The 13,351-nt window shown below is 41.3% G+C and overlaps 1 pseudogene; it reads right to left on the bottom strand.

Annotated features, from left to right (window-relative positions):
- The window catches only part of LOC124788972, a 181,894-nt pseudogene that overhangs the window by 56,368 nt on the left and 112,175 nt on the right, over positions 1-13,351 (bottom strand).

Below are 13,351 nucleotides of genomic sequence, written 5' to 3'. Positions count from 1 at the left end.
GGATTCTGAAATAACCGATTTTCGGTTTTTGTATCCCCATTATTTCCTGTAGTAAGCGTGGAAATCGAAAAGTTTTCGCCCCCTCAGTTTCAAGATTCATAGAATCAAAACATTAAAATAAACAGGCAAATAAAAGAAAACTTAGTCCAACCACAGTTCGCTGCTTTTGTCGAAAACGGGTAAGTGTTCAGATACCGCAAAAAACCACCATTATTTTCCTACTGATTCAAATTTTTTGAAACTCTGCGAAAAATTGTGTTGTAACCGAGTATCGAACCACTGTTTGGGAATTACGAATAGTCAGTGCTAAAGGCTAGACACTGATGTTGAAGAACTCCATTTATCGTGTTTATTTGTCAGTTTTCAAGGTCTACAATTCGATAATGGTGTATAATGTAGATACAGGTAGCAGATCGCTACTTTCTATTTTTGTCGTAAATTATTAATGAACTGTTAATTTTTAAGTTGTCTCCTCATATGGCGTCGCTGGTTTGTTGTGGTTCCTCCCGTATTTAATCTTTTACAGCAAGTGGCACATTGTACTTCATTGATACAGCAGTTCATAAAATGCTTCCAGACTAGGGACTGCTCCATTCTCTGCCGCAATTGATGTTCGACGACGACAGAGAGAAATTGACATATAGATCAGATGGAACAAATGTAACACACAGCATGTATGTGCATACCATCTAATAGGCCACGTCGGATGGTAATAGGTAGTTTATACTCTCAGCAACGTTGTACGATTTCTTATGTTATTTGTTTCTCGTTTCTGTCGGCGTTGTTATTGAAATAGCACTGGTTGCTTTTCTCATTTTCTATTGCAACGCTATATTTCAAAGCCATGGAAACTTTACCAATGAAAATTACTAGTTTCTTTAAAAAAGTGTTTATTTGAAATAAAAGAATTTAATACTGCATGCTATGGCTCATTGGTTTTTCGGTTTTTACCGACTTAAGGTGAAAAAATTTAGGAAGAAACACCTTTTATAACCGAGGCCAAACAAATACCGAAAAATATGGGTTATTCAGAACTAAAACACCAGTATCGGTTTTAACCGGTTGGTTTTCTCATCTATAGTCCCGGTCCGGCACAAATTTTCGTGTCTCACCAGTAGATAACATTTCCATACCTAATGCAGCTAAAGACAGAAAGATTCCTCAGTTGTAAATAAATTCCATAACTCATTTTCACTTTTTCTGTTACCACCTCAATTGTGATTCACCATCCTTAGAGCACCAGTGCCACAATTTCCCCTGCGGTTAAGTGTTCTACACAGAAAGGTCGTCAGCCACTTCGTTCCTCATTTAGTGAATGCGTCAACTTATCGCTGTGTCGAACGAGAGTGCTTTGTTGCCATACACTTCCACCAAATCAGTGTAGACTGTTGCTGCGTTGTTCCCCTTCAAATGCAGAAAACAATTTACTGCACGACTCACGACTTTATCATTGGCCTGCACCATTTAGTGTTGTGGTTTCAATGAGCAACAGGGTTGCAGACACGTACCCGCAAACGTATAAAACATGAATTACACCACATAATTTTATTTTAGGTGATAATTAAAACGCTCTATGGGAGTGGTGACAACTTTAATCCTATCTGGTCGATCAAAGCACAGCTGGAGACCCTTACTGAGACTAATTTAATACTGTATCAGTGGCAGAGAATTCATTCGTTTCCATTCTTCTCTGGAAGTCAGTCTTCCTGTTACTGGAAGGGCGCTACAGTCTCGATAAATCTGAAGACAGTTCTCCACTAGGCTTTATTTTAAAATACGCTGACGGGAGAAAACTGCAACGCCAAGAAGAAGTTGTGCTACATAAACGGGAGCTGGCAGGCGTATTTCTACACAGCATTATCCACACCTCATTGAGTTCGAAAGAGGCCGTGTAATAGGGCTACGATAAGCTGGAAGCTCGTTCTGCAATACTGAGAAACTCTTGGCACGAATACAGCGACTGTGCATGAGTGGTGGCTGCAGTGGTCACGAGAAGACCTGGCTCCGGACTGCCACGTGGCACTTCTGAGAGGGATGACCGTCGTGTTCGTCGTATGGCTCTGGCGCATCTGCAGCTGCAATCTGAGCAGTAGGTGGCACCACAGTGTCACAATGATCTGTTACAAATCGGGTACTTCAAGGATAGCTCCGAACTAGACGCTCTGTAGCGCGCACTCCTCTTCCCCCAGCCACCGCCATTTGCGTCTTCAGAGGTGTCAAGCGAGAGCTTGTTGGGGGACAGGGTAGAGGTCTGTTGAAAGCTGGTTCCGACTCGGTAAGTGCAGTGTGTTAGTTAGAAGGAGCCAGCTGAGAACCTGCAACCAACCTGTCTCCATAGCAGATACACTGGACCTATACCTTTGATTTCGTACGACAGCAGAAGCACTCCCATGGTTATCCCACACACACTCAATGGAAGTTTCTACGTCTGTCTGGTGTTCTGACCCGTTTTGTTGCCATTCATGAACAGTATTCCGGCGGGTGGTTGCCCACATACTGCTGTTGTAACCCAACATGCTCTGCAGAGACGTTTCTTTGGCCTGCTCGATCACCAGATCTGTCTCCAATCTATCACATACGGGACATCATCGGACGACAACTCCAGCGTCATCCACAAACAGCATTAACCGTCCCTCTGTTGACCGACCAGGTGCATCAGGTATGAATCTCCACCCCACAAACCGAATCCAGCAACTGTACAACACAATGCATAGAGGTTTGCATGCTTGAGCTCAACATTCTGGCGGTTACACCGGTTATTAATGTACCAGCATTTCACATTTGCAGCGTCATATCTAGCGCTTCAATTAAAACGTGATCTTGGAATTCTGATCACTTAAATATGTTACCTAGACAAATGTGTTCTCGAAAGTTCATTATATTCCATTAATTACTTTTGATGTTGAGATACTTTTCCTGTCATTATAGTAATGTATTGAGCACTACCAGTTTCGAGCGTTGCTCCTTCTCAAGTGTGTCTACAACAGATATGAGTACGTCATCCTCGTCTAATAAAAACAGCCTGCACGACTACGCATGGCCCTCAATTTCTGTTTGACGAGGGTGACGGATTCAAGTTGTAACGCCGGAAATGCATATCCTCCTATTTCCATCTATTGTACTATTATTTTTTTTCCTTGTTTTGTTACCTCAAGATATGACATTTCTGTCTCTTTATATATTGTAATTGCTTTACTGTTTGGATATATATATATTTATGCACTTATGTCGATGTATAATTGGTTTGTTTCGTAAATATTATTTGTATTTTTGCGCTGGGTCTTGCCTAGGGAAAACTGCTATCGAACGATTACATCGATAGGTCGTGTGAAGAATCAAAGTGTGTAGGATCTTTGGTAGTGTGAACTCTGCCGCGTGAAGCGCGGGCAGAGCAGTCAGAGTCTGGCGGGAGTAGCGAGTGGAGCAGGTGTGTTGTGTGACGCTCCCGCGAGTTGCCGCGCTTTCGGGGTTTGGCAGCATGTAATTGCGCTCGATTCGCGATGATAGTTTCTGACATGGTGTCGCGGGCGGGAAGCATTAGCTGGCGCACATCAAGAGCCCGTTTCGCCTGGTGACCGTGTCGAGAAGAAGGCGCGCCAACATCCAGCTTCTGCAACAGCGACGGCCGACAATGAGTGACTGTCGCCACCTCCTCGACCGACGGCTTCAAACCTTCAATCAACCGACAAGGAAGACTGGACGCACGTAAAGTTTTAGAACTGTATGGCAGACCTCAGTTTTTAATCTTGTTCCATTTGCCTCGCAAAATTACAGCAACTTAGCATGAACCTTTGTTGCTCATTGTCCCAATTGCATTACCAAGCAAGGTCCCTTCCTTTTCCGGAATGAACCCGAGTGTCGTTGAAATTCAGATGCCAGCATTAAAGTAACATCATTTCACTGCTTTAATCTCAAAGGTATTCATAGCTGGCTTCAATATTCAGATTACACAAGCACAAATTAAGAGTGCGAGTTTTGTTATCGTATTTTAGCTTACCTGTGACTGCAGCTCAGCTTGGTACGTACTAAATTTTACTATTGTTAATTGTTCAGGATCATTTAATTCAATTTCAAAGTTAAATCTCTTATTTCTAAATTGCGTAGATTCAAGTAGTTTTTGAAATGATTGTTGAGGTAGTCCAAGACTAACCGTATTTTACTGAATTTCGATGTGCTTCAGAAAGAAAGCTCACTATTAACTTCAGTCACTAAATTAACTTTCGATTTTCCGGTTATTAATTCTTTTGCTAAATTAAGTCAGGGTGTAGCGAAATTTATTACTTCTGACAAACTTTCAGTTTTCACACTACACGTGTCAACCTTCAGTTGCCACGCTTCTAGTGTTAATTATATGTGTAATAACCTTTCTTTTCCAGTTACTATAGTAATTGTCCTTAGGACTGGCGACCGTGATTTCCCCCAAATCTCAAATATCTAATTACCGCTAGTTAATTGTTAACGTAACGGCCGCACATTTACTTTCTTTATTAACTTTACCCCTTTTCAAAATTAATTTCCACCAGTTTCATTAGCACATTTCCTTTCATTTAGATGTAACCCTTTCCTCCCTCTTTACCGACAGGTTAACTTCGGTGACGATTGCTTTTCCAAAACTCCCATTAGGTACACGCGGTTTCATTTTTCACTGTCATTAAGGTCGATAAGTGAGGGGGAGGTTACACGTGGCGACCTGGTGACAGGACAATCTTCGGATTTGAGGTTGTTCTGGACACGAATTTTGTATGTTGCAAATCTCGTAACAAAGTACTGGTTACGTACAGGCCGTTACGTCAGCGAGAATAAGTAGTGGGAGTAATCCTAATTATATTTGAGATTTGGCAGTTATATTGAAAATTATTAAAATGAGTGAAGGCAACAATTGCCAATTGGTAGACTTGGATACGGAACAATCGGTCGAACAGTGGGAAACGCGCGCCGCGGTACCCATTGTTCAGGGGCAGGCGGCTAGCATGAAAGACGCGACCGCCGAAACGCAACAAAGAGCAGAAATGGAATTCCAAAGTTTAGAAAATGTTTCGGAATCAGAAGTGAAAATCAAATCTGGATCCCTTGATGACGAATACGGGGGGACAATTAAAGAGGAAGCCGCTACGGAAGTAAAACCGGTAGTTTCCGGGAATTTAACTGATTTATTGAATGTTTTGATTAATGAAATCAAGAGTCAATCGGCAGAAATTATAGCTCTGTCTGCCAAGCAAGAAGCTCAGTCTGAAAAAATTGAACGAAAGCTAGACAATCAGAACAAAGCTATTAATGTTGTTAACAACAATGTTGGAGTTGTTAATACAAAAGTTGATAAAATCAAAGAAGATATTGTTGTAATTAATACCGAAATCGGTAATCTTATACAGGAAATGATAGGCGTTCAGGCGGAAATTGCGAGCATAAATACTCGTTTTGATTCCGAAATTAGCAGAATCGAGAAAAGTGTAGGAGAAGCAGTTGCTCCGATCATCGAGAATAAGGTGACGGAACAAATTCAATTAGTGAAAAAAGAGGATCAACAGAAGGTGGAAACTTTAAAGGCTTTAGTGTCCGAAGTAGACACTAAAGTGAGGGAGCAAGCTAATACCTGCGAAGAGAAAAAGAGGGAAGTGGAAACGCTTGCGACAACCACTTGCCAAGTAATTACGAGAGTGTCGGAATTAGAAAAGCAACTTGGGCTTTCGGTAAAGTCTGCCGTGCAGAAACTTGATGAAAAACAGAGCTATGTGCCAATCTGTGCACATAGTTCGGAATTGTTGACGAAAGAGGAGCGGTTCGACCCCTTGAAAAAAGGCGGTATACACGCGACGGATTTCATTAAGAATTGTGAAAGAGTTTTACCCAGATCATGGACTAATGAGAGAAAAATTAATGCGGTTATTGATGTGCTGGCTGGTGATGCCAAGCGTTGGGGCTTAAACCTCAACATTACGAACCTGACTTTTGACGAGTTTAAAAATTTGTTTCTGGCTGAATACTGGTCAGAGCAAAAACAGCAAAGTGTCTGGCGCGAATTTGTCGTATCGAGGCCTTTCGATGCGAATTCGCGCGGTTCGATGAGGGAGTTTTGTGAGGGCTGGATCCGCAAGTTGGAATATTTGCGTGATCGCCGCACGGAATCCGAAATAGTCTGGGAACTCTACAAGAAGCTTCCAGATGATACAAAACGCTACGTAGGAAGCAATTACAGGACAATCAATGATTTCCTGGAAAGAGTTGAGGACGAGGACAATTGGCGCAATAATCGCGACAGTGGTAGAGGCCGTGGTAACAACAACGGGTACCACCCCAACCATAACAACGATAACCATGGGAATAATGCATACCGCAGCAATGACAATAATGGTTCGGACCGTAATAACAATCGGTACAATGCAAATAATAACCGGAATGACGGAAACCAGTATCATACTAGCGTGATACGGGCTGCGCAGAATAGTAATAACGCCAGAGGGTGTGACCAGCCGCCTCAGCAGTATCCGGGGAGCGTATCTGCTGGGACGAGACAGGGAAACCATTAGCCGCGCCGGTGAGGGGCCGACCGGGCGTGGAGAAATTTTGGCGGCCCAATAACAGGAGAAGACCCAGGTGTCGTCGTTATGAAAATTCCGTATGGAATAATCAACGGCGGGAGAGTGTGCCAGTGTTAGGAGAAAGGAGTGCGCCCACAAGTAGTAGATCAACTGTATACACGGCAGTAGAAAATACCTTCACTGTCAGTGAGAACAATTTAAGTAGTGTTCCGGAAATCGATTATAAAGGGGCAGCTGTAATACCCACAGCGGAACTGGAGATTGAGTTTAAGAATGATTCGCAAGTGTCGAAAGAAGATCAGATGTCGGATAAAACGTCCGTCATCGAGCGAGGGGATGCAGAGAGGGATGAGGTCTGGTTAAGGCAGTTCGGTCGCTTATACGACGAACTAAGAGATTATAGGGGCCTGTACGGGAGAAGTGTTTATGGGGAGCGCGGGCAGGATTTGCCGCGTCTCGTCCCGCAGGAAGGTAGTGATTGTGAAGTGATAGAAAGTTCTGGCCCTAACCGGCAGACTTTACTAGAAATAGTTGATGTTAATGGGGAGCACGAGCAAGATGCGTCGTGTTTCGTCCCGCAGGAGTTAGATGTTGAAGTAGTAACGGAAAGTTCTGGCTCTAACCGGCAGACTTTACCGAAAGTTATAGTGGTAGAAGTAGCCGACCCATCCGACGCAAACCTCCAGTTTAAACATTGCGAGAGTATTAAGGAGAAAGATTACGAAAATTTTAGTGATAGCCGGACACGATTGGTAGAAAAGCACGTAGATTACAGCGTGTACGAGGTTAGAGCTGACGTTATACTGTCAGACGGTAGCAGTGTGGGTTGCGCAGATCCAGAGGAAGTAATTGCAGATACTACTGGGCACATTTCTCCAGGTAGATTGGCAGATGAGATCAATCTGGCCAAAGAGGAATCAACAAAGGTGACAATTAGTGAATTGATAGCAAAGCAACACTCACTAGTTGACGAGTTACAGGAAAAGGTTTCGGTATTGGAGGCGAAGCTACAGACTAAGCCTCAGGACAAACTTGTTGAAATTAAAACTGTATGTGAACAGAGGCTGAAAAAGCCGCCAGATAAACCGGATTTAGGATCAAAGCCGGATGGTTTTTTCTGGGATGACCTGGATATAGACGAGGATTTACTGTGGGAAAATAAAGAAACAGTCGAGGACAAGTGTAGACAGATAGTAGTGTCGGTTAATATGCACGACCTACAACTAAACGTGTTGATTGACACTGGTGCAGAATTGAGTGCTGTATCTGGGAAAATATTTGAGTTACTGAAAGACAGACCTGGCATCGTAGTTATGCCAGTAACAGGAGTGAAAATTATCGGTGCTACTGGGAAGGCCAGTAAACCGGTCACAAAACAGATTTTTGTCCACTTCGAGATATGTGGGGCACGATTTGAACAAGAGTTTGTCGTCGTGCCAGACTTGACTACGGGAGTAATTATCGGGTTAGATTGGCTATTAAAGTACCGTGCAGTGATTAATTGCGAAAGCAAAACTTTGACATGTATGTCACAAGATAAAACAATAGTAGTTAGTTTTGACGAGGCAGGAGACTGTGTGCATAGGCAATACCAGCCTATACACATTGTTAACTGGCCGGATGACATTGATGTAGGAATGAATTTGAACTGCCGTGACGTGAGGAATTTCGGCATTGACAGAAGTAAAAGTTTAGTGGAAGAGATAATCAAATTCCCTCCACGGATTGACATTAGTATTGGTGTGAAAAAAGATCGTTTGTCAGATATAATGAAGCTAAGAACTGATGCTCGCATACGTCGTCATGACGCTAAAGCGCGTTTTGCTAAGTTTGCAATCGGAGACTTAGTACTTGTAAAAGCTCATGAGAAATCGAGCGAGATAGACCATGAAAACTCTAAATTTAAGTTTGTTTATAATGGACCATATAAAGTCATTGGTATGCCTCACACAAATGCTTACGGAATATTGTAGACTTGAAATTGTACCAACCTAGGATCGATTAATACCACACAATGGGTAATTTATACAGTATGTAAAATAGAGTGTAAGATTTAACGATTTGCTAGATTGCCATGCTTTTGACTGACCAAGGTCATTAAAGAAGTTGTAATTAATAAGTAATTAATTTTGATTAATCAATTTAATTTTAATCAATTTAATCATGATCTAATCAACTGAAAAATCCAAGCTGCTAGTTTAAGTTTTCAGCTGAGTCACAGTAGATTAAGGAATGTAAATATGATTTTGTAAATAGCTGTAAGATTTCATAAAATATGTGATTTACTAGTCATTGCCGATGTACTTAGACGCTGTTTTAAGTTTCAGGCTAGTACATGCGTGTGATGATGGACAGTGTTGAGTTATCCACTGTGATAGTATTAAGGGACTCCTTGAGATTACTCGGGAGTGAGTTTTTCCTAAAGAATTCAGTGAAACGGACGTTCTGGAAACGCCGTCATAAGGGCGAGTGAGATCAAGCGTGCCGCACACGCGGGCGCAACAATACTGGCGAGGCGAGCCGCTGTCGGCTCTTGTGCCGCTGTTGGCTCTTGTGCCGCTGTCGGCATCCTTTGTACTCGCAAGTACGGAATGTGGAGTTGCTTTTCTTCCCGGACAGCTGATGTGAAAGGATTCTGCTGTCAATATTTATGTTTTATTTTATCTGCTGCATATTATTTTCTTGTTTAGCGTTAATTGGACATGACGAGAATATTAATTATGAAAAGGTTACATAAATATGTGTATTCTATGTAATTAATTATTAGTTTGCGTATTTTGATGTACCTGTTTTTTATGACCATGTACTCTGATCAATTTTGCAAATAGTATTCCATTTCTTATAGTGTTACGAATTTTAATGATTTTGGAATAGCTAAACCGTTTTCTATGTTTTCTATGAATTTTGATATGTTGTTAACCTGTTTTATTTTGTGCAAGATGACAGAGTGGAATAAGATTAGGAGTTTCTCCACTCAATTATTATTGTCTACAAATTGGTTTATGGTTAATTAGACGAATGCTAACTTTTGTTGATGTTTTGAGCATATGCATTTCCGCTGTTTCTTTTTTGGGACATTTTCTGAGTCTGTTTACGTTACACGAACATCCTCAGACAATGTGGGGCACGTGTAACGCCGGAAATGCATATCCTCCTATTTCCATCTATTGTACTATTATTTTTTTTCCTTGTTTTGTTACCTCAAGATATGACATTTCTGTCTCTTTATATATTGTAATTGCTTTACTGTTTGGATATATATATATTTATGCACTTATGTCGATGTATAATTGGTTTGTTTCGTAAATATTATTTGTATTTTTGCGCTGGGTCTTGCCTAGGGAAAACTGCTATCGAACGATTACATCGATAGGTCGTGTGAAGAATCAAAGTGTGTAGGATCTTTGGTAGTGTGAACTCTGCCGCGTGAAGCGCGGGCAGAGCAGTCAGAGTCTGGCGGGAGTAGCGAGTGGAGCAGGTGTGTTGTGTGACGCTCCCGCGAGTTGCCGCGCTTTCGGGGTTTGGCAGCATGTAATTGCGCTCGATTCGCGATGATAGTTTCTGACATGGTGTCGCGGGCGGGAAGCATTAGCTGGCGCACATCAAGAGCCCGTTTCGCCTGGTGACCGTGTCGAGAAGAAGGCGCGCCAACATCCAGCTTCTGCAACAGCGACGGCCGACAATGAGTGACTGTCGCCACCTCCTCGACCGACGGCTTCAAACCTTCAATCAACCGACAAGGAAGACTGGACGCACGTAAAGTTTTAGAACTGTATGGCAGACCTCAGTTTTTAATCTTGTTCCATTTGCCTCGCAAAATTACAGCAACTTAGCATGAACCTTTGTTGCTCATTGTCCCAATTGCATTACCAAGCAAGGTCCCTTCCTTTTCCGGAATGAACCCGAGTGTCGTTGAAATTCAGATGCCAGCATTAAAGTAACATCATTTCACTGCTTTAATCTCAAAGGTATTCATAGCTGGCTTCAATATTCAGATTACACAAGCACAAATTAAGAGTGCGAGTTTTGTTATCGTATTTTAGCTTACCTGTGACTGCAGCTCAGCTTGGTACGTACTAAATTTTACTATTGTTAATTGTTCAGGATCATTTAATTCAATTTCAAAGTTAAATCTCTTATTTCTAAATTGCGTAGATTCAAGTAGTTTTTGAAATGATTGTTGAGGTAGTCCAAGACTAACCGTATTTTACTGAATTTCGATGTGCTTCAGAAAGAAAGCTCACTATTAACTTCAGTCACTAAATTAACTTTCGATTTTCCGGTTATTAATTCTTTTGCTAAATTAAGTCAGGGTGTAGCGAAATTTATTACTTCTGACAAACTTTCAGTTTTCACACTACACGTGTCAACCTTCAGTTGCCACGCTTCTAGTGTTAATTATATGTGTAATAACCTTTCTTTTCCAGTTACTATAGTAATTGTCCTTAGGACTGGCGACCGTGATTTCCCCCAAATCTCAAATATCTAATTATCGCTAGTTAATTGTTAACGTAACGGCCGCACATTTACTTTCTTTATTAACTTTACCCCTTTTCAAAATTAATTTCCACCAGTTTCATTAGCACATTTCCTTTCATTTAGATGTAACCCTTTCCTCCCTCTTTACCGACAGGTTAACTTCGGTGACGATTGCTTTTCCAAAACTCCCATTAGGTACACGCGGTTTCATTTTTCACTGTCATTAAGGTCGATATGTGAGGGGGAGGTTACAAAGTCTGTGTTTCTACGATGTACTCGAGAATGGACGAGGCTCGAACCTAGTAGCGCCTAATATTATACTGTTGTACAATGTATATTTGTGGAACGATGTATGTCTTCATATACCTTGACTACAAGAAGTAGGGTCAGGGTGCGAATGTTAGTCATTGCTGGCTGAAATTTTCTCTGAAGGAGGTCAGCGGACAAGCCCGTCATCGCAGGCACGGCCTCACAGAAGCGATTGGAAAGTGCCTTGTAAATTCCATAATTCCTTGCCATTTTCGATAGTGATACATTCCGTGCCACATTATTCTCTGCAAATTAATTCTGAAATTTAATTCCTACCGATGGGGACGTGAGATATCCAGCATAAAAATATCCCATCAGGTAAATGTTTCTTGTAAAAGTTTTAAAAACTATGTGCAGTATCCTTATTACGGCATGGGGCGCTGTCCAATGCAAACAGCGGGGTCAGGCGTACAGTAAGTCTTTACGTTAATAACATGCCGGAGGTGTCGTGCTGCACGGAAGTAAAATGGGTTATAAATTTGAAAACATCAAATAGAAACTAAAATACTTTATAATTTCTGAAGATCAGACACTATTATTGATGTACATCTATTTTCCATTTAATAATATGAAATTTCGAATGCCTGTATTAAATTTTCGTTTGTTATTACACAAATGTTAATCTATACAAATAAAAATGTAATGTCAATTTGTTCAAAATCGTGTGTATCCGAAAGTTATTAACCGACTGCTTTTAAATTTTGAAACAACGTTGAATTTCAATTCTGGCGTGTTCTTAGGTATCTAATTCTACATCTACTACATAAAGACATTATATATATATATATATATATATATATATATATATATATATATATATATATATATATATATATATATATATATATATATATAAAGGGAAACATTGCTACGAAAAATCTCAAAATTTACATATCAAATTTACTTCAAATTTTTACGCTTTACGTTAAGAAACGTTTAGACACATACTGACTATATACCTTGTAGCAATATATGTAATGAAATGTTGTTAGGCCAGCCGTTGTGGTCTAGCGGTTCTAGGCGCTTCAGTCCGGAACCGCGCTGCTGCTACGGTCGCAGGTCCGAAAATGGCACTGAGCACAATGGGACTTAACTTCTGAGGTCATCAGTCCCCTAGACATAGAACTACTTAAACCTAAGTAACCTAAGGACGTTACACACATCCATGCCAGAGGCAAGATTCGAACCTGCGACCGTAGCAGCAGCGCGGTTCAGGACTGAAGGGCGTACCACTCGGCCACAGCGGCTGGCTCGCAGGTTCGAATTCTGCCTCGGGCATGGATGTGTGTGAAGTCCTTAGGTTAGTTAGGTTTAAATAGTTCTAAGTCGAAGGGACTGATGACTCAGATGTTAAGTCCCATAGTGCTCAGAGCCATTTGAACGATTTGAAATGTTGCTAGCAAACAGGGACGCGGTATTTATGGTTTAATATGAGAAGAATACTACAACATAACTTGAATTTGCAATAAAATAAAATAAACTGACGGACAGAGAGATGGGGCAGGAGGAGACGGAGAGAGAGGGGGCGGCGGAGGAAAAGATGGACAGAGGAAGGGAGGAGGACGAGATGGACTGAGAGGAGGGGACAGAGAGAAGGCAGGAGGAGATGGAGAGAGAGGGAGGGGAGTAAAATATAGGCAGAGATAGGCGAGGGAGCAGGTAATGGACAGAGGGAGGAGGAAAAAGGAGCAGATGGAAAAAGAAAGGTGGAGATGGACATTAACAAAAAATAGAAGGTGATTAACGTGTATGTCCAGTTCCCATACATATTAGAAACGTGTGCGTAATCTTTTCTTTCTTTCCCATTTAATCAGAGTAAGCCACAGAAAGAGCCGCTGGGTACAGCCAGTTAAAAATAAAAAGACGCCACTTTTGTTAAGTAAGTGTTAATCAATATTTGAAATTATCATTTCCATGTAACACTAAATGTACAATTGAAATACCCTTTTTTTTAATTTGGTAATAACAAGAACTGAACCATAGACTTCACTATTAGAAGAACTGATGACAACACACTGTCCTAG

Source organism: Schistocerca piceifrons, chromosome 3, assembly GCF_021461385.2.
Source record: "Schistocerca piceifrons isolate TAMUIC-IGC-003096 chromosome 3, iqSchPice1.1, whole genome shotgun sequence".
NCBI lineage: Eukaryota > Metazoa > Arthropoda > Insecta > Orthoptera > Acrididae > Schistocerca > Schistocerca piceifrons.
The sequence above is the reverse complement of the archived record's forward strand: the minus strand, read 5'-3'. Positions and strand labels throughout refer to the sequence as shown.